Source organism: Neofelis nebulosa, chromosome 5 (assembly GCF_028018385.1).
Source record: "Neofelis nebulosa isolate mNeoNeb1 chromosome 5, mNeoNeb1.pri, whole genome shotgun sequence".
Lineage (NCBI taxonomy): Eukaryota > Metazoa > Chordata > Mammalia > Carnivora > Felidae > Neofelis > Neofelis nebulosa.
The window spans coordinates 104900020-104926611 of record NC_080786.1 but is presented as its reverse complement, the minus strand read 5'-3'; the positions used below and the strand labels follow the sequence as shown (position 1 = coordinate 104926611).

Here is a 26592-nt window from a genome sequence, read left to right as displayed (position 1 = left end):
TCCTTTTCAAAAGTGTTTGCCTTTACTTGTTGGAGCATTTTTATAAATCATCTTTAAAATTTTTGTCTGGTAATTCTATTTATTTTTTATTTTTTAAAATGTTTATTTATTTTGAGAGAGAGAGTGCAAGCAGGGGAGGGACAGAAAGAGTTCAGGACAGAAGATCTGAGGTGGACTCTGTGCTGACAGCAGAGAGCCTGATGCGGGGCTTGAACTCCTCAACCATGAGATCATGACCTGAGCCAAAGTCAGACATTTAACACACTGAGGAACCCAGGCACCCCTGTCTGGTAATTCTAACATTTTCATCATTTCAGAGTTGGTGTCTATTGTCTTTTTCTATGCCAGTTGAGATTTTTCCTATTTCTTTATATGCTGACTAATTTTGGATTTTATCCTGGACAGTTTGGTTATTATGAAACATGAAATCTTTTAAAAATTCTATGGAAAATATTGATATTTTGATTGTAATAGGCAATTGATTCAGCTAGCTTCAGGATTAAAGTTCCAGCTAGACCTCTGTGAATTGTGGTCCTATGTCCGTGTAGTTTCAAAGCCTTTACAGGGTTACTTGGATTTGTCCCACTTATTTGCCACCCAGTGGCTAATCTGGGAAATTATCAGAGCTCTATCCAGTAGTTCAGTTCTAAGTGTCCATGTATACTGTTTAGCGTCAGATTTATGCATGTGTAGGTTGGGGTGAAACCAAGAGTTCTTTTAAAGAACTCCTGTCTCGGGGTGCCTCGGTGGCTCAATTGGATAGGCGACCTGCTTCAGCTCAGGTCATGATCTCAAGGTTTGTGAGTTCAAGGCCTGCTTCCGGCCCTCTTCTGTTAGCACAGAGTCTGCTTTGGATCCTCTGTGTCCCCACATTCTCACGCTCTCTTTCTCTCAAAAATAAATAAACATTAAATAAAGTAATAAAGAACTTCTCTCTCTGCCCTCTCCCACTTTTGTTTTGGTTCTCTGGCTGGGCAGCTGGGGCTTTAGTTTACTCTGCTCTGCTGTGCAGTTCCCATGATTGTGCCCATTCACTGGGGATAAGTGATTGGAGGATAAAATGAGAATAAAAGTTACAGTGGTTTGCTCCACACTCTTGGGACCAGTATTCCTCCAATCAGAAATGAAGATTCCCTCTTGCTCAGAGTTTTTGCTCCTGTGGGCTTCTGTTTTTACTGCCTCCTTCTATCCTAGAAATGCTTGGGGGCTAGCAACATGAGAGAATGGAGAAAATGGTACTCATAATTTATTGTTCTTCCTCTATTTCCCTGCTGCTTAAGAAACTGCAACATACATCCTGTCCAGGTTTTGTAGCTACATTTAGTGAGACTGACAAAATGGAGTGTATTTACTCCCTCTTACCGAGACTGGAATCCATTGGGCTTGCTTATCTATTGGGTTTGAAATAATTAATGGGAAGAGAAAAGGTACATCTAGGTTTTGTGGAGTCTTAAGGTCATATAGTGGGGAAGTCCTCTTTAAGAAAAGGAATACAAGTTATGAATTCAAAATTAGACACAGTGTTTTGGATGGGGCTATGAAAGCAGAGGACCCTAGAGCTTAAGCTTCGTTGGCTTTAATAAAAACTTGACTCTGGGGAACAGATAAAACATAAATGAATATTGATTATCGGTTGGGCATTTTAAGGACATTTTTTATTCATGTTTTCACTTAATATTCATTAAAATAAAAACGCAACCTATTTTATCCCCACCTTATGGATGAAAAAAAAAAGATTTAAAAGGTTAAATCATGCGGATATAAGGGGTTTTATAACTCAGATATTCTAATTCCAAAGCATTTGGTATTTCTCCTACCTGTCAAACTTTATTAAATAAACAAATCAGGGATTAGGAGAGACATATAGGCTGTTGGTTAAGAGCATAAGCTCAGAAACCAGACTGCTGGGGTTTAGTTTGGCTCTGCCATTGATTATGTGTGACCTCAGAAAACTTCCCTAACTTTTCCTTAACCTTCCTCTAGATGTCTGTAAAATGGGGAGAATAGAACCTACCTTCATAAGGTTGTTATGAGGATTAAATAAATGATTACTATAAAGCATTTAGAATAGCTTCTGACATATAGTGACTGCTTTTTAACCACTGTGTACAACTGTGCATTCAGATAAATCAAATTTTATTTGCTTTGTTAGCAGCCTTCTTGAGCTACAAAGACAAGTAACAAGGAAAGGAGATTTTTTTTCACTTACTGACACATAAGTCATATTATGTATTTGGAATATATACTGAGAAATAGGTTACATATTATGTAATTAGTAATAATTGTACTTTCTGTTAAGAATTATTTTTTTTTTTTAAGTTTGGCAATGTTACTCTGTTTAACACACAAAGCTAGAAGAAATTTTGTTCTATATGTTTGGTTGGAAAATCTGGATGATTACAGGTTAAATGTTTTGGGGAAATGGCCAATTAATAGTACAGAGAGGTAGAATAGTTAAACAAAAAGAAAAATATACTTTTTCTTAGAGATAAAGTCTTACACACTCCCGGACTCTTTGTAAAATGGAGACAGTAGTATCAATCTGCATTAGTTATCTTATTGAAGTGTTAACAAACCGTCATGAAATGTAAAACAATAAACATTTATTATCTCACAGTTTCCACGGATCAGGAATTTGGGAGTAGCTTTCCCGTGTGACTCTGGCTACAGTCAAGATGTCGGCTTTGGCTGTGTTCACGCGAAGCCTTGATTGGGGCTGGAGTATCAGTGCAAGGTGGTTCCCTCACATACTTGGCAAGATGGTGGTTCATGGGGTTCCTGTCAGGTCATCCCTATTCAGTGTGGAAGGGGGCTTCTAGGAGGGGCCATCGTGGAGACTGGCAGTCACCGTATGTTCTAAAATTACTTTAACATTTAAATGAGATTGTTCTAGGAAAGCCTTTGGAAACTAGTAGGAGCTACCTGTTTGATTAGTGTGTTTTTCACCATTGGTCTGTCAGTAGAAATCAGTTTCTGGTTGTTTCCAAAATACAGAGGAAGATGTATGTGTCTCTGTGGAAAAGAGATGAACACTGCTAAGGAAAGTGTGGGTTGTTCTTGTAATTGATCGTTTGTTTAGAAGCTGTGCTGGTTTTTACTTCAGTATCAAGTGATGGTAGCAATTAGAATTTGAGACCAGAATATTGATAAATGCTATAAGCAACAATTCTGACCCACAGTGAACTCATTTAATTACTACCTGGCACATGATCATTGTGGAAGCACAATGTGTTTCAAGTCTGATACATTTTTTGTGTGTGATGGAGTGTCATTTAACTTCTACTTTCTCCAGGGTTAAGCAGGTTAAGCAGAAAAGAATTTTTTTTTTCTTTTCTAAGTAGATTGGATCTTAGTATTGCTAATGATAGAAGGATGGCTTGTTTTGACGAGGACACTTATTAAATTATTTAGAAAATGACACATTACAAGCATGTATAATAGTTATTTCCAGTTGTGAAAAAGAAAGCATGGAGAGAACTCTGTTTTTTCTTTAAATGGTAATATATAAATATTTGGCCACTGGAGGGCTCCATATTTTAAAAAATTATATGAAAGATATAAGTGCTCACTATAACAATTTTAAACAGTACTGAAAGATATAAAGGACTCCATATTATTTGGCAGAGATAATAAATCAAGTAGTTGCTGATTATAAATAGTTATGTGCATACACAAAGTGTAGGTGTTTGCTTCCTTTTCTTACATTGGAATGAAAATAAAACACATTACATAATTTCTTCATAAATAAAATATCTGACAACTCTGATGTCAAAATACAAAACTAGTTATTTGAAAGCCCCTCAGTAAACAAAGAAGTTGAGAGATTAAATACTTTTTTTCTCATCTTTTTTCTACAGGTACTATTTTTATGTGAGGAAACTTCTTGTTTTAGGATTCATTGAGGTTATTTCCATTTAGTTTAATAAACTCTATAGTTATTTCAGTGAATACTGTGACATAATTAATAAAATTCACAGAATAACAAGAGACATTTTGAAATTGAGCCCAAAACAAAAGTAGATGTTGCATAAAACAGTTGGCAGTCACTGATTTTTATGCTTAATACTAGCATTTCTTTGGTCCAGATGTGTACTTTACATTGTTTTGCACTGAACTCTGAGCATCAGGGTTTGTTTTCCAGTTTTAAAGTAAAATGGAAACTTAAAAAAATTGAGAAATTAGAAACACTTATAACAGGTACCAGTACCTGAGGGAAGTTCTCCTTTTCTTTCGAAAAATTCTAGATAGGAAACTACTGTGTTCCTCAAAAACAGCAATTTTACTTCCTTGATCTTTCCCACTTGAAAGAAGTGTTTTGATTTCTTTATAATTCTGAAGTGTTTACTTTTTAAATGTTTGATCTGAGCTCAGGGAAGCCTGCAATTTCTAGAATAGTTCAGCATTTTTTTCCCCTGATAAGATGTGGGTCTCTTTGTACTGAGCTTGCCGAGCTGAGGCTGTGTGTTTTGGATGATCTGAGTAGTTAAATTCCCCAGTTAGTCAGTAGCCTTGTCCTTGGCATCTCCTCTTCACAAAGGAAGCAGTATTGCAAATTAATTGCTAATGACGAGGAAACAAACCAAAACCAAAATGAAAAAACAAACAAACATCTTTTATACCTGTTCATTTGAAAACTGTCCAGGGTCTAAGAATATATAAATCCCTACTGATTTCTACATATGAGGCCCAACTATTACTATAGGGACAAAGATGCCAAAAACTCATGAAGGATGCAGTCTCCAGGTTAGTACTAATTATGCACACGGTACTAAGTATCATTATGGAATGATTTTTTAAAATAAAATTAATTTATTAATTGTCAAGTGACAAACTGTGAAACTGTCAAATTTGGCAATTTCACCAGGGGTAATAACCTTCTCTCACTACCTGCCTCTTCCTATTCTGCCCACCATCCATTCACACTTCTCCTTTGAATGTTAGACAAAAACCAATGTCCTCAACTTTGGGCTGTGAGCTGTTAGCTACATTTTCTCTTTCTTTCTTCTTTTTTCTTTCTTTCTTTCTTTCTTTCTTTCTTTCTTTCTTTCTTTCTTTCTTTCTTTCTTTCTTTCTTTCTTTCTTTTGCTTTGCTTTGCTTTGCTTTGCTTTGCTTTGCTTTGCTTTGCTTTGCTTTGCTTTGCTTTGCTTTCTCGAGAGGGAGAGAAAGCATATGTGCGGGGGTAGGGCAAAGGGAGAGGGAGAGAGAGAATCCTAGAACAGGGGCTAGATCTCTACCTTGAGATCATGACCTGAGCTCAAATCAAGAGTTGGACACTTAACCCAGTGAGCCACCCAGGCGCCCCTACATTTTTTGTTTCTACAGACATACTGCTTAGTGTCTAATGTGTTGTATCTATTTAAGTAGTAATCATAGCGCGTATCTGATTGTAGCCTGCTGGCATGTCGAAAAATTCTGCCCTTCTACTCTTGTAGCCACAGAATGCATCTTTGATAATAGTTATGTCGCAAAACATGTTTCTGGCTAAAAGGTATGGGAGAGGACATGGGACAGAGCATGACTGACACCACAGTATCTCCTCGTTGCTGCCTCATGAATGTGAAAACAGCTCTCGTTGCTTGTGTTGAGAAACTTGGTTTCAATGCCTTTTTCACACAGATCCATTCATATTATTAATGGAATAAACTGGTGAGATGCCTGTCAGGGTAAAGGTGCAGTCTTGCTATAAAAGATAACAAGCCTAATTGGTCTGATTCGTTATTACCTGTGACCATTTTAGCCCTGTGCTGTAACCACCAGAGCTCACAAGCACTGTCAGTTTTTAATGCGTAATTTATAGCACTCAGTCCTTAAAAAAATAAAAAATAAAACTTTTTTAAAAAAAGAGCACCTGGCTGGCTTAGTTGGTAGAACATGCAACTTTTGATCTCAGGGTTGTGACTTTGAGCCCCACTGATGGGTGTAGATATTATTTAAAAAATTAAAAAATTAGAAAGAATGTATATATGTTACTCAGTCCTTATATATATATGTGTATATATATATTTTTATATTTATATTTATTTATTTATCCATAGTTCTCATATGTGGCTGCACCTTGGAATCACCTGGGAAGCATTTAGTCTTCTGGATGCCTGATATGGACCCTACACACTATTCTCACTTAAGTGCTTTAGGATAGGAAGTGCCTGCGCATCTGCGTTTTTAAAAGTCCTGTGTTTTTGCTTTGTTGTCTGGTTGAGAGTGATTGATTCAAAAGGAAGCTGCATTGTAGAAGCTTTTTGAGGCCCCTACAAGTTCTGATTAAACAAATGCCTCAGAGGAAATACAGCTATTCTTTATATTTGAATGTACTCTCTCCCCACCACCCTACCCCTGAAGAAAAAAAGCCAACCTGGTATAATTTTGGTTGCTGACAGTGCCTAAATTATTTTGAACTGAACCACTTAAATTTCTGGGGTGAGGAACCGGGAAAGTGAAGATCTAACTTCAGATAGGGTTGGCCCATCCTGATGAGTTTGTCATTTCTGTCCCCCCATCAAAGCAGTCAGCACTATCCTTTCACTTTTAAACCAGTTCTAATAGAAAATAGGATAGGGGTGCCTGGCTGGGTCAGTTCTGTAGAGCATGCAACTCTTGATCTCCAGGTTGAGTTCAAACCCCACGTTGGGGATTGAGATTACTTTAAACTATATATATATATATATACACATATATATACATATATATATATATATATATATATATATACACACACACATATATATACATATATATATATACACATATATACATACATATATATATACACATATATATACATATATATACACATATATATACATATATATACATATATACATATATATATATGTAAACAATTAATTGTTTACATATATATAAGTAATCTGGCTAAGGGAACATAATTCAGGAGTGAAATATGCTTCGATGTATAGAGATCTTTTGAAATATTGGGGATTGTAAACGTAAGGAAAAGTCATGGAAGAGCAGTATATGCTACAGGCAGGCCGTAGTGTGTTCCCATAGGGAGTGGGAGCTGCAGGATTAGCACATCCTGACAACAGGTCACACCAACTCCTGAAAATACTCCACAGTGGCAAAAGAAAGGCTTCTTCCCTTCCTCTTCTCTCAGTGCTGAGGCAAAGGAACTGTTGAGAGATCAGACTGTGAGGGTTCCCTGCGACTTCAGTCCTTGAGCTCCTGTTCTCTTCATTCTCAGACGACCTCTTTTGTTTAGACCATGGGTTTCAACCTGTGTGGATTTGGATGATTCACAAATCCTGCTGTCCACTCAGCTGTTTTCTGGTTCATTCCATGGTAACACTACATGTAAAAGAAAAGAGGACAAACTGGATCTCTGCCAACTAGAACAAAGTGTTTAGCTACCTTCTTACTCCTAACCACCTGGACATCCAGGCTTTTCCATGATAGTAGGGTATTACCAACTTGTCACTCTGCTCAGGACTAAGCCCTTGGGCTCAGTTTTGGGCTCATCTCCCCCCTCCCCCCATTTCACTCAGCACAACTGAATGTTGCCTAATCGCATCTACCTCACAAAGTGCCCCAGGCCAGCAGTGCTGATAGTAAACCACTTAGATGAAAATAGTGAAGATATTTAGATGGAAAGAAGGAATGAGATAGTCACCACAGAATATCTGTGCAGTGGAAGACTTCAAATAAGTCTCCTGGCTTATGCTATCTAGATTTTAAGCAAGCTTTGCGTTTGCTACATAGTATTTAAATTTTATTCTCCCATGTTTGGACTAACACCATTCTCCTTGCTTAGAATTAGCTCAAAACAAAACAAAAAACCTAAAAAGAAAAAGCTAGTAATTTAAGGCAAGTTTAGTTGTTCTGTTTTGTTTTTAAATACAATGCCTTTATTAAAAATTAGGGTCTCTTGCATATAAATATTACCGTGCATGCATTTCTTTTGATATTTGTGCATTGTCCTGATGACATTTCAATCTCAAGTCAGTTTCCCTTAGCTACTAAAGACCCTTTTACTTCTCTCCAGTTGCCACTTGTCTCACCTGTACCTACAAAATAAAAACTTTACTTTTAACCATCATAAATAGCATTAGTAATTATTTAAAATTTTATGTATTTAAAAACTGTAAAAATTATGTTTGCATATATCCTATTATTTTAAGAAAAATCATTTATGGGAAGAGATCCTTTGCTCAATTCCAAACTGAATCAAAAATGTTTTTTGGAATACTTAATTAGTTGCCTTCCATTATTACTGGCAGTCAAGAGCCTGTCCCTTTTACAGATCCTAGTAGGAACCCTTCATGAAGTCTTAGAAATACTTGTTTTCACTTATTTATTCGTCCTTTTCACTTTCTCGAAGCATCTAAGTCTACATACCTGTAATTTTTTTGAAGTTCATTTTTATTGAGGAAATATGATTTGAAAAGTTAGGGTTATGGGATTTTGTGTTTTTGCTCTTATGTTAGATATTTGGGATAACCTTCAGATAAGGGTTCACATAATACAAATGTTCAGTTACGGAAAGAGCTCACCAGGCAGGTATTAAGTAGTTATCTGTACAATGGAATTCTAACTGAAAGGGAATGGCCTCTGGCGGGGAGCAATGGCAAAATCCCTCAGGAAGTCAATTATAAGATATGTTAATCCTACCAAAATATTAACCTCATGATCTTCAATCCCAGAGTGCCTTCTCCACCCTGCAAGTTCAGTTAAAAATATGCTGAAAGGCAAATTTCCTAAGATAATGAAATAAAAATGTGGACCTAAGTCTGTAAGATACAAATTAGAAAATAAGATCCCTAGCCAAACGTGAGTATCGGACAAATCCTTTGCTTTCTTACAATTAGTAGCCTAGTCTTTTGGGATGTTAATAAAGTAATGATTAAAAACGTGCCTAGAGAAGCCTTGTGGTTGAATGATTTACTCATCTGATAATTTTTACTCTGGGATTGTTGTCTTTTTTTTTTTTTCTTGTGAAGTTGATAAGTCTAACTAGCTATTATCTTCTTAATATATAAAATAGGAAAAAAAACCTTGTTATATCAATTACTAGAATAATTTTTTTTTTTTTTTTGTAGATTTAAATGTCCATAAAGTGTTTTGGATTCCAAAGAACAGTTCTATGAATACAGATAATACTGTTTTCTTTGAGTTTCTTTTATTAATCAGTTTCAATTCATTGTAACAATATGAACATAAGTTTAGGAGGTGGTAATTGAATTGTATTAATATTAAATCTTTGATTATATGAAAAGATCTATATTGTCTTTTAATTAGAAACTCACATATGATCAATTTCTAGTTGTTTAAACAGTTTGATTGCTACTAGCATTCATTGTGGTTTAAAGTGCAAATAACTAAACTTTCCTTTGATATGTTATTGCACATTCGGTAGTTGGAGCAAGGGGATAGAGCTCTAGTTGCTGGGCACCATGACTGCGGAGCATAATGGATGTCAAGCCTCATGGCTTCCCGCTCTCATCTGCTTTGATTTCAGAAAGCTAGAGAATCTTGGAATGCTTGGATCTTCGACTAATGCATAGAGATCAGCCCTCAGTGCCCTGCACAAATCCCCATACAAGAACTCCTACTAAAGTTTCTGCTTGAACATCTCCATAGATGGGACAATATCCAAGAGGAACTCACTTAATTTTTGGATCAATCTGAGGGTTGGAAAGTGTTTCCTCATACTGAACACCCCAAACTGCCTCTTGGAAACATCTTTTAATTGATTACAGTTTTAAACCCTGAAAGCACCCCGTAAAATGATGCCTCTTCCTTATGAGACTCCAAAAGGATATGAAAACAGCACTTCTTCTTTTCCAGAGTAACATTTTTATTTCCTTTAGCCATTCTGCCCCCAAACAGGGTTGCTTAGCCTCTGTCCATAATCTGGCAATGATCTGGTCCAGAATCTCTTTGAGTTCTTTCTGTCCTCACCTGAATATAGACAGCACTGGCTAGAGTGGCCTCCCAACCCTTCTTGCTGGATGGTGTAGTTCTTCTTGTTTTTTTCTTTTTCTTTTTCTTTTTTAAATGTTTATGTATTTTGAGAGAGAGAGAGAGAATGCATGCGTGCGTGAGCAAGGGAGGGAGAGAGAGAATCCCAAGCAGGCTCCATGCTGTGAGCACCGAGCTTGATCCCATTAATCCTGAGATAATGACCTTGAGCTGAAATCAAGAGTTGGATTTGAGCCACCCAGGTGTCCTGAAGGTGTAGTTCTTCTAAGTCCAGTTTTGTTTTGAGTACTTCACATTGCCATCTTATATTGCAGTTGTCATTTCACATGCTTTTCAGTTCAGGCAGGCATCTTCTGTTCTCTGCTTTCAGACTTTTATTGGTGACAATTGATGCTATAAGTTTAGACTATAGGTTTTATTTTTCAGTGATATAAACAAAGATGACAATGCTTAGTTATAAATCTATGGGTGTGCTTTCATGTAACTTAGTACTTTTATTACTACACATTTAGAGATTTTTAAAAAATATATTCTTTTAAATTGTTTTTATTTTTTTGTTTTTTAAAATTTACATCCAAATTAGTTAGCATATAGTGCAACAATGATTTCAGGAGTAGATTCCTTAGTGTCCCTTACCCATTTAGCCCATCCCCCCTCCCACACCCCCTGCAGTAACCCTTTGTTTGTTCGCCATATTTATGAGTCTCTTATGCTTTGTCCCCCTCCCTGTTTTTATATTCTTTTTCTTTCCCTTCCCTTATGTTCATCTGTTTTGTCTCTTAAAGTCCTCATATGAGTGAAGTGGTGTGATTTTTGTTTTTCTGACTGACTAATTTCACTTAGCATAATACCCTCCAGTTCCATCCACGTAGTTGCAAATGGCAAGAGTTCATTCTTTCTGATTGCCAAGTAATACTCCATTGTATATATTTACCACATCTTCTTTATCCATTCATCCATCGATGGACATTTGGGCTCTTTTCATACTTTGGCTATTGTTGATAGTGCTGCTATAAACATGGGGGTGCTTGTGTCCTTTCAAAGCAGCACACCTGTATCCCTTGGATAAATGCCTAGAAGTGCAATTGCTGGGTCGTAGGGTAGTTCTATTTTTAGTTTTTTGAGGAACTTCCATACTCTTTTCCAGAGTGGCGGCACCAGCTTGCATTGCCACCAACAATGCAAAAGAGATCCTCTTTCTCTGCATCCTGGCCAATATCTGTTGTTGCCTGAGTTGTTAATGTTAGCCATTCTGACAGGTGTCAGATGGTATCTCATTGTAGTTTTGATTTGTATTTCCCTGATGATGAGTGATGTTGAGGATTTTTTTCATGTGTCAGTTGGCCATCTGGATGTCTTCTTTGGAGAAGTGTCTATTCATGTCTTTTGCCCGTTTCTTCACTGGATTCTTTGTTTTTTGGGTGTTGAGTTTGATAAGTTCTTTATAGATTTTGGATACTAACCCTTTATCTGATATGTCATTTGCAAATATCTTCTCCCATTCTGTCAGTTGCCTTTTAGTTTTGCTTATTGTTTCCTTCTCTGTGCAGAAGCCTTTTATTTTGATGAGGTCCCAGTAGTTCATTTTTGCTTTTGTTTCCCTTGCCTCCAGAGACGTGTTGAGTAAGAAGTTGGTGCGGCCAAGATCAAAGAGGTTTTTGTCTGCTTTCTCTTCAAGGATTTTGATGTCTCCCTGTCTTACATTTAGGTCTTTCATCCATTTTGAGTTTATTTTTGTGTATGGTGTAAGAAAGTGTTCCAGGTTCATTCTTCTGCATGTCACGTTCCAGTTTTCCCAGCACTGCTTACCGAAGAGACATTGGATATTCTTTCGTGCTTTGTCAAAGATTAGTTGGCCATACATTTGTGGGTCCATTTCTGGGTTAGAGATTTTTTTTTCACTTAAATTTAATATCTATTAGCATTGCAAATTATACTTCTCAGTTTATATTGTAAATACTCTCAGTCATTCATGTAAGAGCAGGTTTTGATGTAGAGGATGGTAGAGTGAAACTTGCTGGTACCTGTGATGAGGTGAAGACTCTTTGGGAGAAAGGAGATTTGTGAAGAAAGTTTGAAGACCCCAAACCTCAGCGTTAATGTTGCTTAGGATCAATTCTATAGTACTTTTCTTCTAATTTCACATTATCGCGTCACACATAAGCAAACAGTTGTATGTTTGTTGAGACTCTTTGCTGGGTAGTTGAGGGTTCATAGGACAGAAACTATGGTGCTTTCTTGGAACCTTACAGTGGAAAATTTACGATGAAATTTAGATGGTTATAGCTGCTTTGTAGTCTTCCTGAAACAAAAGTCATATGGTATGTTGGGTATTGTCAGATTTACATTAGCCTTATGATTTCCATCTCTCTTCCTGCTCTAATTCCCACCATCCTCTTTACTAAGAGTTAGGAGACCCCAGTTCAAGGTGGTGGTGAAGGTAAAGTGGGCAGAGAGTTGAATCTTCAACTCCATTTTGCTCTGGAGAAAGAAACATAGCTCAGAAAATAAGTGCAGTTGTTATTTAAGTTCTCATATGGGAACTTTAAAATTTCCCTTGTAATAGCATCTGTCCTCTCCTCTACCTTTGTGTATCTAATGTACCATTCTCTGTGTAAAATTACCACACATTCAAAATGCTCAGTAAGCATATTAAAATGGTAGCTTTGGAGGGGGGAAGGGCACTGGGAGTGGAGTATGTAATAAAAGGAACCTAATTCGTTAATTAAAATTATCTTGTTGGCAATAGTATTTAACTGTGTTGCAGATTTTACTATAAACAAATAGACTTGGTTTCTAGTCTATTCAAGTCGGTATCCTAGACTATATCTTAAAGTTTTCTCAAAATTCATTATACAAAACTCTAGATGCCTACTAGATTCCTTGAAGACTATGAACTACCTGCCCGGATGAGAATCCACAATGTATTACTAGTCTTCCTGTTACTGTTCGCCCCCAAAGTAGAATAATTGATGTTGAGTTTTAACTGTGTTGTTGACACAGGTTTTGACATTTTCAAAAAATGTAAAAATATTGTTGAAATAGCTGGTGTTTAGAAGTATATCTTAGGTCTGAATTTGCATTTAAATTGTATTGCTTTCTTTGTATCTATCTTATCTCCAAAGTAAGAAACAAGTATTTGTGTTGTTGCTTTTAAATTATAGCAAGCACTGTCTGGAATCTGAGTAACTATAGAACTCAGCACTTTGAAGTTGAGACTTTTGGTCGTGTGTGTATGTTCATGGGTAAACACACCACATATATTTTCAACTTTTTTTTTCTTTTTTTTGTTTTTTAAGTTTATTAATTTTGAGAGAGAGAGAGAGAGAAAGGGAGGGAGAAAAAGAATGCAAAGCAGGGTCTGCACTGTCAGCATGTAGCCTGAAGTGGGCTCGAACCTATGAACTGTGAGATCATGACCTGAACAGAAACCAAGAGTCAGATGCTTAACCCACTGAGCCACCCAGTTGCTCCCATTATGTTCAATTTCTATGAAAGAGGCCTGGGTCAAATAAGCTGATATGAGAGATTTTGTGAAGGAAATAATATGATACCCAAATCTTTGGATCTTTATTGAGTATGACTATAAACACAAGTCAAGTTACAAAGAAGATTCCCTTTAAAGCATTATATTCACAACAGTTTTGGTGTCATATTTTAATTCTTCAAAAATTGATTACTTTTTTTTCCCAGAAACATGTATGGTAACTATGACAAAGCAAAACACTGTATTCCCAGCTATTCCAAGTTATGTTTTTACCCCTTCCTCCTAAATCTGAGAAAATATATCTTCAGGCATGGAAAATGAATTATGTGCCACTATCTACTTAAGTATAAAGGACACATAACAAATTTCAAGACATTGGAAATGTCCTTAGAATTGGTTTTAGATGTCAGATTAACATTAGCCACTTTTTCAGTGTTTTTGTTGAAACCTGAAGCTTGTCTTATAGGAAATAGAAATTGAAACAGAAATTGGTGTTGCAGGAGTACAGATTGAAATTTAAATATCTCAAACTATTATATTTGAATGGCATTATGTGCCAAGAAATTGGAATTAATTTGTTGAAATTAGGATTTGAACTAAAGTAAAATAAATCCATGCTCCCTTTCATTTCTTTTCAGGAGGTAAGTATGTGGTCCAATCCTTTTATGTTCTTTTTCTCTTATTGCAACAAAAATGTAAACCATTCTACTTTCTTTTCTCCTTTCACTTCAGGTGCTAGTAATAATAGAGTGTAACAATCTGTTATTTTGTGTGTTGTGCCCTGATGCAGGTTTCATACCCAGTTTTCACCCAACCATACTGTCCAAGAAGATAGAATAAGCTGATTAGTGAGCCTGGGTAGTATTTCTGTTCTGAAGCTTAGGTGGAATTAGATCAGTCCCACACAGTGTACGTGGTCTGTGAGTAAGGAGTATTTTCCTAAAATCAGAGTGCTTTTATCAGATAATGGGAGATACATGTATACTGGTCAGGCTACTTAAGAAAAGCCAGTATAGAAAAATGCACTTTTGTGGCTGATTATTTTCTTATTTAAAAAATGCTCTACAGGGGGCACGAGGGTGGCTCAGTCAGTTAAGCATGTGACTTCGGCTTAGGTCATGATCTCGTTTGTGAGTTCAAGCCCTGCGTTGGGCTCTGTGCTGACAGCTCAGAGCCTGGAGCCTGCTTTGGATTCTGTGTCTTCCTCTCTCTCTGCCCCTCCCTGCTCACGCTTGCTCTCTCAAAAATAAATAAACATTAAAAAATGCTCTACAGTGCATTTCCTTTGTAGCTTGAAAGGTTACACAATCTGATTTTTTGTTAATTATAAAAAAGTTAAAATTTCAAAATATTTACTAGCAGTTTTGTAAAGCATAGCTATTACAGATGTCTCTTGGGCTGCTTCAGGATAGCCTTTTACTATTCACTTGGTATTCCCTGTAATTGGTGGCCTCTGGGGTTGTAGAACACTGAGCTCTGAAGGGTTGCTATACTAGAATTAGTAACAAAAGGTGGCTTTGTGTCTACCAGTGGGAATATTTGGAGACTATTTTCCTTGTGTTTTTTTTTCAATTGGCTTAATTTGAACCAAATATTATATATTACTATTTCATTTTATTTAAGATTTTATTTTTGAGTAATCTCTACACCCAACATGGAGCTTGAACTCACAACCCCCAAGATCAAGAGTCACATGCTCCTCTGACTGAGCCAGCCAGGCACTCCTATATTTCTTTAAATATTGACTGCCGTAGGAGCAGTAGCAACTAATGCAGAGGCATTTAAGGATTAGTGACCAGTGGAGTATTTGTACTATATAGCGGCTGTTGTAGGGCATGTGCTTAGTTTTAATGGAGGACATAGTTGGTACTGGGTGTCTCTAGTAGGAGTGAGCATATTTAAAGGAGAATTGCTCTTTATATATTCTCAACTGTCATTATCTTGGCATTTTTAGTCCATATTTAATTTTAATATTGTTACAACGAAATACACTGACATTCGCTTTTTTTTTAAGTTTAATAAACTATTTTTTTAGGGCAGGTTTAGGTTCACAGCAAAGCTGAGTGGAAAGTACGGAGTTCCTCTAGACTCCTTTCCTCCATGCGTGTAAACCAACTTTAACACTTTACTCCAACGTATTTTTATAAAAATATTTAAAAAGACAAATATTTTAAATGCTCATTTCTACAACTAAAACAATGTCGTTCTCTGTCTTCAAACTGGGAGGGGGAAAGTGTTCTAGAGCCAAGAAGCAGTCTTTGACCCTCTAACCTTGCGAGTGAGAAATTAGGCCATGTTTTATGATCCTTTTCCAGTTGAATGTTGCTTCTCTCAAGACTACAGGGAGAATAAGGATCTAATGTAACTTGATCTGGATCATCCTGTTGTTCTGTGAATGGCAAACTGGATCCCTGGGTTCTGGCCTAGCTCTGACTCTAGCTTGTTGTGGTCAGAGGGGTTGAATGCAGGAGACTCCAGCTCTCATCTGCCTCCAGCATTTTGTGATTCCATGATTTATTGGAATCTCTAGTGGGGAGGACATCAAATCCTGCAGGTTAGCAGCATGGAATCATGGGAAAAGCACTGTGGTGACCTGAGGTATTTATTGGTCATAAACCAGCTGAATGCCTTTTGTCCCATCACTTTACCTTTTTGGGTCTGCCCTAGTTTCAGCTGTGGAAATGTGATTGGACTTCTCTGTGTCCCTCTAAGAAAAATTTATTGGATCTTTCTGATAACACAGTAATTACTGTGTGGTATTGTTTGTCCCAGGAACAACTGTTCGGTGAATAAATAACTTCAAAATGGAGTGTATTGACACTGATTGTGGATCACTTTTGAGCAGATTCTTTCTGTCTTCATATGAGGAATATTCTTGCAATTAACATATTTGAAGCAAGAGTCTCTCTGCAGCTAAGCTTTTACTAGATATACATTAGGCACTTGAAAAGGAAAGGGATTATTTCCTGAATAGTAGTTTCTCTTAAACAAAAAAAACCCACAATATAAAATATCAATAGAAATGTACTTTTTCATAACATCACATGATTTTAAATTGTTTTTATGATTTCTTTAAATTGTGCTATTTAATTAATTAGTTAATTAAGGGAAAAAAGGGAAAGGCTAGTGCCCTTTACTTCTCAGAACAGAATATTTTCCATTTAAAATTTATGTAAATTGCAAATGACTGACTTCCTAAAACTGAATGACTTTGGACTAAATTGTTTAAGTAAATGTGACTTTCTGTATATTGCGAATTACTGCTGAAGTGAAAGCAGGTTTAAAGGAAACCTTTCTTACCTCGAAGGACAAGGTGGTTCTAAGGCTTCTCCAGTGGGTTTTTTTCACAGAACGCCTCCCTAAAAGTTCAGGCTAATTCCTGAAGTGTGTAGGGCAGGGTTTATTTGGTCTAACCTACCTAAAGTATGGCAGGTTATCCCACAGGGCTGGGATTATCCTAACCTTATATTTTCCAGCTCGGTGCTCAGTGGCTTGATAGAGCTAATGAATCTTCCCAAAGTACCTGGGGTTTCCCTGTTGGTATTCCTGATGTAGCTGCTAGCAAGCGTGTTTTTATACTCTTCCTGGAAGTGAAACTCCTTCTGCCTTAAATGTGCAATTTCCCCTGCCTGAGAAGGTCAAAGGCACATTTATGTAGTTCACAAGAGTATAAAAGAGGCATTCACTGCTTCCCTGCCAAGCCATCTGACGGGACTAATGCCTACTCATTTTCCACCTCTACTTATGGAAACTGCAGAAATTCATGGTTCCACCATGGTCTTTGAAACAACATTCTTATGGCAAATGAGTATTATAATGAAATACCCATATTATCAAATCAGCAAATGTACCTCGAAATTGGTAGGAGTAAAAAGTGGCTTCTCAGACTGTCAGAGTTAAAAGTATGTTAAAATCACCTAAATTAAAACAGAATCTACAGTGAAATCCCACTGGAAAAACTGGCAATTTACTTAGCATCCAAATGCTGAGAATATTCAAGGCAAATTTCAGTGTGTTCACAATGTAACTTTATTAAATGCTTTTCTGTCATTTAGTTTTAACTGTAGTGAGATTACGGATATTTATTGAGCATTTACTGTATGCCAAGCCCTGAGTATCTGTATCTTCTAATAATTCAAGGCAACCTTTAGAAGTGGAGGGATTGTTATCTTCATTTTGAAGGTGAGGAATGGAGGCTCAGAGAGTCCCAGGAATCGACCCACAGTTGCAGGGTGGTAAATGGTAGATGCAGGGTTTGGCCCTAACTAAGGTCAGTGTGCTTTGCAGAACACCATGCTGCTAACTGTACTCTATTCTTTGAGACGATGGAGAGGGAAAAAAAAAAAAAAAAAAGCAAATTGCATTACTTTCTCATTTGCCCACGTTTGTTCCATTTTCTGATATGAGCCCTGCACTTCAGCTAGATCTGCTTCCTGTCCCTTCCAGCATGCTTCTTCCCAGTACTGAACTTTGGCTCGTCCCGTGCCTGTAATACTCCCCTCATCTGCTGTCTCCCCATATCCCAAATTGCCACGCTTCAGCTTCAGGTGCCAGCTTTAGTCACTTCCCGCGTAGATTCCCTTGTGCATCCTAACTGGTTTGAATTCTTTGTTTACCATTTTGGCATGCATTTTTCTCTACTATTATTTAACGTTGTGTGTATGTGTGTGTGTGCACGCGTGTGCGTGAGAGAGAGAGAGAGAGAGAGAGAGAGAGAGAGAGAGAGAGAGAGATTACCCGACTAGATCATCAGTTTCTAAAAACCAGCAACTAACACACTCCTATTTGCAGTGTTAATACGTGGTAAGTCATTAATAATTTCTGAAACTATAAAAGGTTATATCATTTGTATCTGTGTGCTGTTGACATATAGATAGATGGTAGGTAGTTTTTAAAGCATAATTTTATAATTGGTCAGTATTGAGTCCTGAAAAGGAGAGGATTTCCAAACCTTTCATCTTTTTTTTTAAAGTTTATTTATTTATTTTGAGAGAGAGACAGAGCACAAGTAGGGGAGGGGCAGAAAGAGAGGGAGAGAGAGAATCCCAAGCAGGCCCTGTACTGTCAATGTCGAGCCCAACATAGGGTTCTATCTCACAAACTGTGAGATCATGACCTGAACTGAAATCAGGAATGGGAAGCTTAACTGACTGAACCGGCCACCCAGGTGTCCTCCAAATATTTCATCTTGCTATCATAAGAGGTCCGTGTCAAACAACGATTGCTAGAATTTTTTGTCTCTGCCTGCTAGTGTTTTCTAACAGCTTACTGGGAATTCCAAACAGATGGACAAATCTGTAATGACTTAGATATCTAGAGAACTCTTGTTTTGCCTGTATTACTATAGGTAAAGTTCCTTACCCTAAAGGCCCTGGGTCATGAGGAAATGCAAGGGCCTACGTGGGAAGATGACAGAGAGGTACTTCAAATTTGCATTTTCTCCTAAGAGATTTCCATTTTCAGTATAGCTGACAGTTGTAATTTCTGTTAAAGATTGGTGCCTGGCCAAAAAATGCCTGTGAAATAGCTGTGGTTTAAGCTTCAAGTATAAAGATTTTAACGAAAGTGTTGGCAATATATTGTATGAATAAAGACAGCACTTGTTAAAAAGCATATATATGTGTATATGTGTAGATTTGTATGTATGTTTGTGTGTAAGTATATATCTGCAGTTATCTTTGTCTATATGAAGATATTTTATTTCAGGAAGTGATTTAATTGGAGGTCAGACTATCAGCTTATTATTTCTAGGAAAAGCATCCTTTGGCCTATGGGTGAACCACAGTGACCTAAAGCATGGAATTCATTGCCTAAAATTGCTAAACAGCTGATGTGCATTTTCAGTACTGTACTATTGAATAATGTGTGTGACGCCACTATTGAGGAGATTGGGTGAAGACCTTGGGCACACACAGGACAGGGAAGGCTTTTGTTAAATCAGTGAGAATCTTTTATTTATTTATTTTTAAATTTTTTTTTAATGTTTATTCCTTTAGAGAGAGAGAGAGAGAGAGAGAGAGAGAGAGATCATGAGTGGGGAAGGGGCAGAGAGAGAGGGAGACACAGAATCTGAAGCAGGCTCCCGGCTCTGAGCTGTGAGCACAGAGCCTGATGTGGGGCTCAAACCCACAAACTTCGAGGTCATGACCTGAGCAGAAGTCAGATGCTTAACCAACTGAGCCACCCAGGCACCCCAGTGAGAATCTTTTAGACTACAAATAATGATATATTACACAGAAGTAATAGCTTGGAGTTTGTATTTAAGTTTTATTTGTAAGCATGTAGTATATAAAAGAGTGAATTGAGGAAAATATAAGAATTGTACTCATGTAAAGAAGTAGTTTTAAGACAGAAAAAAATCTTATAAGAAAACCTACATCATAACCTATGGGGAGTGGAATACATGTTGCTGAGGAAATGGAGGAAACCAGTGAAAGATTTAGCAAAAGAGTGAGTATTAAGACTATTATTTGTGACTTGGACTTGTTTTGGCTTTCAGAGGTCATGCTGACTCTCTCAGATTAGAAATGCAGTCTCAAAGCATAAACATTGGAAATAATAATTTTCAAATGTGCTTTCTTGGGTTCTCCATTTTGTTTTCTTCAGGTGTAAAACCAAGAGTATTCTATTTTTCAGGAGAATGAGGAAAAATCTATTTCCTTTTCAATTAGTTTGGCTATTTTTGTTGTTGTTGTTTATGGTACCATAAATGGAGAGACATCTGTACCATGCATTGTATCATGACTAACAAATTTTTTTTCATTTGAATGTAATTGTTCTTTAGCAAATGATTGCAGTCCAGAATGACTTTTATTGAGCTTGATTGAATTAAGGTTATGTATGAAAATGAGTTAGTTAAAGCTTAATCTATTATCCAGAGAATTGATGAAAACATCAGAAAAGCAGTCATTCGTGGGGATTAAATATTCTTCCATATAAGTGGGCAACATGGTTACCTTGGAGTCTCTTCTGAACTGACGGGGTAGTAATGACATCAGGGTGCAAAACACCCAGTGTTGGCATAGAAGGGGATTTTACCATGATGTGCCTTTGAATGTTATACTGTACATTAACACTAATTGGGAGTCTGTCTCATTGTAAGAAGTGGCACCTCACCTTATTTTAGTATAATAAGCTTTTCAAAACATAGCACCCCAAGGGACAGTGTGTAAGCCGTGCCAGAAAGCCAGTTGCTTTGGGATCTTTCAGTGGTTGCTGAGGCCCATTCTTTAAGATAGGTTTTTCAAATGCCAAGTCAGATGCCCAATTTGCAGTAAGAGGTAAATAATAAATATTTAATAGATAGTTCTCCCACCTGCCATGAAGTTTCTCAGAGGGAATCCTGAGCTGTGCCTGATCAGTCCTGCTAGGTATGCATCCCCTGGGGGTGGCGGGGTCACTGGTAGGAAATGGGTCTTGAAAAGAAGAGAACAGATTCTTAACGAAGCAGTGTGAGCTAAGGATGAGTGAAGGTTGAGAAGAAGCCAAAGTGGAACTCAGAAAACACAGGCATGAGCTGGCTGAGGTGAAAATCTGCCCTGGCTGTCGAAGAAGGGCACCTTCAAGCCCCCAATCTGTAGGGTTGTGTTCGCACCTTGGACATTTCTCCCGGCTCGCCCCCCTCTGTCCTCTGACACCTCACACAGCCACCCATTTCCATCACATGATAACACTTTGTGAAGTATTTGTAACTTTAAATGCAGAGCAGCTTATGCTGAAACTGCTTTTTCTGAAGCTACTCATGTGGGCATTTGTAAGAACCAGATAAAATCTGGAGTCTCTAAGGTTGGCTATCAGAGAACTCAAAGGGAGTCTGTCTCAGTCAGAATCTTCAGCCTTGAAATTGACCTCTACTTCGTGGCTGATTCCCTGGCTTCTCTCTCCCAGTCAGTTAAGTCCAACAAGATTTCTCTGTTACCCTAAGAGTTTTAAAACCCCTACTGGCCACGGCATAGTCCGCCTCCTTACTGTCCCTCCCCACTTATCCACAGATAGTTGCATCACAGTGGATAAATTATTGAATAATCATCAAAATAAGGTGTAACTAGAGTCCATTTTTTGATATGTATATGTGTATTTGATTATATAAACAAACACATTGACAAGGGTACCCAAAGATTAGGGAAAGTTTATTTTTCGGCTCCGAAAAGAAGTTATGTGTATAGGATATATTAACATATTTTATTTCTCACATAGCATGTGCCCACTTCTTAAACCAAAAAGAACACAAATCTTTAAACCAAAATAAGAATTAAATCCACACTGTTAATTAATGTTGGACCCTCCTTTCCCATTTTTGACAGTATAATTTTTATTCATTTATACCAATTTATTTACCTAACAGTTTTTTATAATTATTAACGATTTTTACCTATTTTTTACAGTGTTTTTCTTTTCTTTCTTTTTTTTCTTTAACAGTGTTTATTTTAATGTTTCTTTTCTATATTGACTTTTGGATTTATATGAAAAAAATTAGGTGATTAAATATATGAGATAATGAATTTTTTTTAAATAGTATTTTTAATAATGTCAGTTGTCTATTTTATGATAGCTAAGAAGAGACTTCTACATCACTACTTGGTTTTTGGAATTGTACACTTAGTAAAAACACAGTCATTTTATTTGAAAGTATTCATATGGGTCCTTTGTAGTTTGCTTCAAAGATCTGGATTTATCATTTCATCCATACTCTTGTTTTAAAAAATATGGGTGTATGAGTAGTAACTTGTATGAAGCCACATGAGACCATTTAATATTTTGTTCGTTGTTTGCAGCTGTTTTCTTCAATAGCACTGGGTGGTAACTGAATTGTCTTAAGTCTAGATAGGAATTACTCAGATGAATCATTACATATTTTTGATATTTAATGTAAGTGCTTCCATGTCATAGTGGCTGATTCAGTAAAAGGCTTGAGTTATGTCACAAAATGACTAATAATATTGATAGAGCTGTAAGCCAGTACATGATATCCAGTTTCTAGAGTACGGAGTAGCCTGCTGATTGTAAAGAAATACAACCGGCAAAGGGGTAGGAAATTCTGTCTTAGTTGAATGTGAATTTAGTATTACCATTAGAGCATCCTAGCAACTAAATAAATGTATCTCACCTAGAAACTGAAATAACTTGGGGCGCCTGGGTGGCGCAGTCGGTTAGGCGTCCGACTTCAGCCAGGTCACGATCTCGCGGTCCGTGAGTTCGAGCCCCGCGTCAGGCTCTGGGCTGATGGCTCGGAGCCTGGAGCCTGTTTCCGATTCTGTGTCTCCCTCTCTCTCTGCCCCTCCCCCGTTCATGCTCTGTCTCTCTCTGTCCCAAAAATAAGTAAAAAACATTGAAAAAAAAAAAAAGAAACTGAAATAACTGAATTCTTAAAAGTGATACAACTTAGTTATATGTCTATATTTGCAGTATTATTAATGTCAAATGTTCCATTTAGTTTTTGTGGACAACCTTTCGCTGATTTTGATCCTCTTTCCTATGTTTACTTCATCACTTTTAGCTAGAAAGTAATTTTTTTGGTAACATATTTTTTCTCTGTGGATGTCTCCCCTTACTCCTCACCTTAAAAAAAAAAAAAAAAAAACAAGATAAAACAAAACTGTGTTGCTTCACTCATCTTTAAAACATTTAAAAGAAAAATGATAAGATTAATACCTGAACCACAGTTTATCCGGTTTGATTGGACCAGTCATTTAAAATAACTTGAATCTTGGGGCGCCTGGGTGGCGCAGTCGGTTAAGCGTCCGACTTCAGCCAGGTCACGATCTCGCGGTCCGTGAGTTCGAGCCCCGCGTCAGGCTCTGGGCTGATGGCTCGGAGCCTGGAGCCTGTTTCCAATTCTGTGTGTCTCCCTCTCTCTCTGCCCCTTCCCCGTTCATGCTCTGTCTCTCTCTGTCCCAAAAATAAATTAAAAAAAAAACGTTGAAAAAAAATTTAAAAAAAATAAAATAAAATAACTTGAATCTAGTTAGAATGTCAGTTTAATGTCTTGTTTTTCCAGTGGATTTGTGTGTAATTCTACACTTGATTTTAGCCAAAAGCCTGACAAGTTATTGCCTATCTATAACTTTAATCTCAGAATTTCCGTTGAATAATTTTAGTGACTGTCTTTTTTGTTAAATTAAAATTGACCATAAACATTTTAGGCCACTTTCTCTAAATCGTGTTAGCAAAGGAATTTTTATTAATATGCCTGTTTTGGTTGTTTGGCCATTACTCATTTTGGGGGTATAATTTTGCTAAAGGACAAGAAGTGTCAGCTTTTTTTAAAGTCCTTCACGGCTCACCATTTGCTTTTGGTCTTTCACAGAATCCTGCTGCATCACAGAAGCTGGAAATTCTGATGTTCCATTCAAATCACAATGGAAAGTCTTGACTTGACCGGTAAGAGCAGCATCACAGGTGCATCATACTTAGCTGGAAGCAGTGAAGCCGGCAAGAACTATGTGCTGTCCAAGCTGGTCTCCGCTTTTTCCTATCTGATACGTTCACCTTCCATAGTGATCAGGGAAGGGTGATACCTTTGTGTGGTTTTTGTCTTTTTTAGTGAATCACTTTTTCTTAAAGTGACATTTTAATCTCCATCATCAAGTAAGTTAAATTTTCCTTTAAAATCATGAATTTAAAAAAATTATGTCAAAATCTCTGATTAGTTTCCCCACGGTAATGACCTGTTGGTGGAACGTCCAATTTATTCAAGTCCTGAATATGTAGAGGTTATGTACCTAAATAAGTATTAAATGGGTCTAGTCTCCATAAGTTATTTTTGTTTGCACTGCCTTTGGCTTTAACTGAAAAATGAATTTGTATCAGAGCATTATGGAATATTTTTTTAATCTGTTAAAAATAATAGAGGCAGGTGTAGCAGCATTATGAAACTGTTTGAATATGAAAACCACACAGTGAAGAAAAACTTGAGATTGTAAAATATATATGTGACAAATTATATCAAACTCTAAAACTCACAGATACTATAACTCTGTCCTTTTGTATATAAGTTACTTTCAGAGGAGAAGAGTTTTTTTTTAAAATGGTTTTAAGATATGGCAATAGTATTTTAAGGTTAATCTTAATGGCTACTTAAATGCATAGAGTTGTCTCTTTCTGCGACTCAAAGGTGTGATTGCTGATGTCTGAACACTTTGTGGTGAACTGATGCTTTAAAGACAGGAATTTGATGTAAATTAAGACGAACAAATCTAGTAGATATTGTTTAGTTGTAGTTTTTAGGGTTTATTTTATGAACTTATTCGTTAATTTTCTGATTAATAGAAAATTAATCTTAAATCTTTTCCTGTTTTTAATTATTTTGATTTGTTAGCTTTTCAAATCTGTCTAGAATATCTGTGGCTACCTTCATGTTTTAGTAAGTATATGATTGAATATTGCTTTTATGACGTGGGTATAAATGTAAGGCTTCTGAGCCCTTCTGCTGAACGTCATTGTCTAAGATTGTACATGCAGTAACCCATGTACACCTTAGCTTGAATGTCTATTTACTTGGATATTTAAACGCCAGCAAAATCTTAAATGCCACTGAGAAGTTGGGACTTGGTTATCATTTTTCCTCCTTTTTGTGCTATCCTTGGAGGCACAATTAAGTTTCAAATACAGATTCTGGATTTAAGACTGCCAGTTCAGTGCACAGTTGATTTTGGTTTTACTGGGTCAGCAGAATAGACTATAGATATTTGAATATTGATACTGAAATTTTAAATTTGTTTTTCTCCATTGTTAATCCTGAAGGGAGTTGAATATAGTGAGGCCTAAAGAAAATTAAATTTGTGGCAATATTCTGAATTTGCTAAATATGAATACATATCTAGAAAGTAAAGCTGGAAACTTTATCTGATCTGTTCAGGAAACTAAATTGTTCATCAGCATTAGTATGGTGGTCTTGACTTAAGTAGCCCTCTGATCTGTGATTTCTGAATGTTAATCAGATAATTTCAATAAAATGTTTTTTATTGACTATAAGAAACTAACATAAATTCAAATTGCTGATAAAATTTAAGAAGCCTAATTGAAGATGACTAACACTATATACTTCTAGCTTACATTTATGATCATCTTAAATACAGTATTAACTAAGAAACAGAAAAGATGCCGTGTGAAACCAAGAGTAATTTAGGAAGCAGATCCTGGAAGATGTTACATGGCAAAAAGATGCTAGAGTCCAATAAATGTAGGAAACATGATGTATCATTCAGTTTAGGCAAAGTTATGTTTCATTATCCAAAGAATTCCCAAATCTGAGTGGTTTATAGCAGTAAAAATTTATTTCTCACTCTTGTTCATGTTCTTGATGAATCAGCTGCCACTGTGCTCAATGTCCTCTTTGTCCCTGGACCAAACCTAAAGAAGCAACCTTTCTGGGATACAGAACTTTCTTTCTTTTCTTTCCTTTTCTTTTCCTTCTCCTTCGTTTATTTATTTATTTTGAGAGAGAGAGAGCACGAGCAGGGAAGGGGCAGAGAGAGAGAGAATGAGAAAATCCCAAGCAGTCTCTGTGCTGTCAGCCTGGAGCCCAAGGTGGGGCTCAAACTCATGAACCGTGAGATCATGACATGAGCCGAAATCAAGAGTCAGACACTTAACCGACAGAGCCACCCAGGTGCCCCTGGGATGCATAACTCTTAAAGTGGAAGAAAAAAAAGGAATGATAGTGGAAACGTGAAAAACTGTTGGTTGTAAGTGGTACATATCACTACCTCTCATTTCATTACCAGAACATGTCTCATGGTCAAGGAAAGGCTGATTGGGATGCACAGTGCATATTTTACCTGTAATATCTGAACCTATGGCTCTTTTGGAGAGACAGAGTGCATGCAGTATTTTAAGCTTCCAAATGTCCATTCGTTCTTTATAATGAATCTCTTTAACATGTAAAATTATTTGACCACGAATCCCTTCATTTTTATTAATCCAAAAAGAATACAGTGAACTATGGTACCCTCTCTGTGACAAGTTCTAAGGAGTTTATTGATGTTTCAAGCGTTGGAACTTGTCCCATCATAGAGTAAGGGGTTCTAGTATATTTAATAGACTTATTTGTATTGATCTCTACCTTGTAGGACTGTGAGAGTTAAAAGAAGTATGTCAAGTGCCTGATGTAGCACCTGGCACATAGGAAGCACTCAAGAAATGGTAGTTAAAAAAAGAAAATTGTGGTCAG

The 26592-nt window shown here is 36.8% G+C and overlaps 1 protein-coding gene across 5 annotated transcripts in view; it reads left to right on the top strand.

Moving 5' to 3' along the window:
• BBX (BBX high mobility group box domain containing) overlaps nt 1–26592 on the top strand; it is a 285709-nt gene that overhangs the window by 90439 nt on the left and 168678 nt on the right. For 4 of the 5 annotated variants that reach the window (XM_058731518.1, XM_058731517.1, XM_058731512.1 and 1 more), the window contains one exon: nt 23728–23801. The gene's annotated coding sequence lies outside the window, so the exon portion shown is untranslated. Of the gene's footprint in view, nt 1–23727; nt 23802–23827; nt 24009–26592 lie in introns of those variants that run through there. The other variant, XM_058731515.1, reaches the window with a different exon arrangement.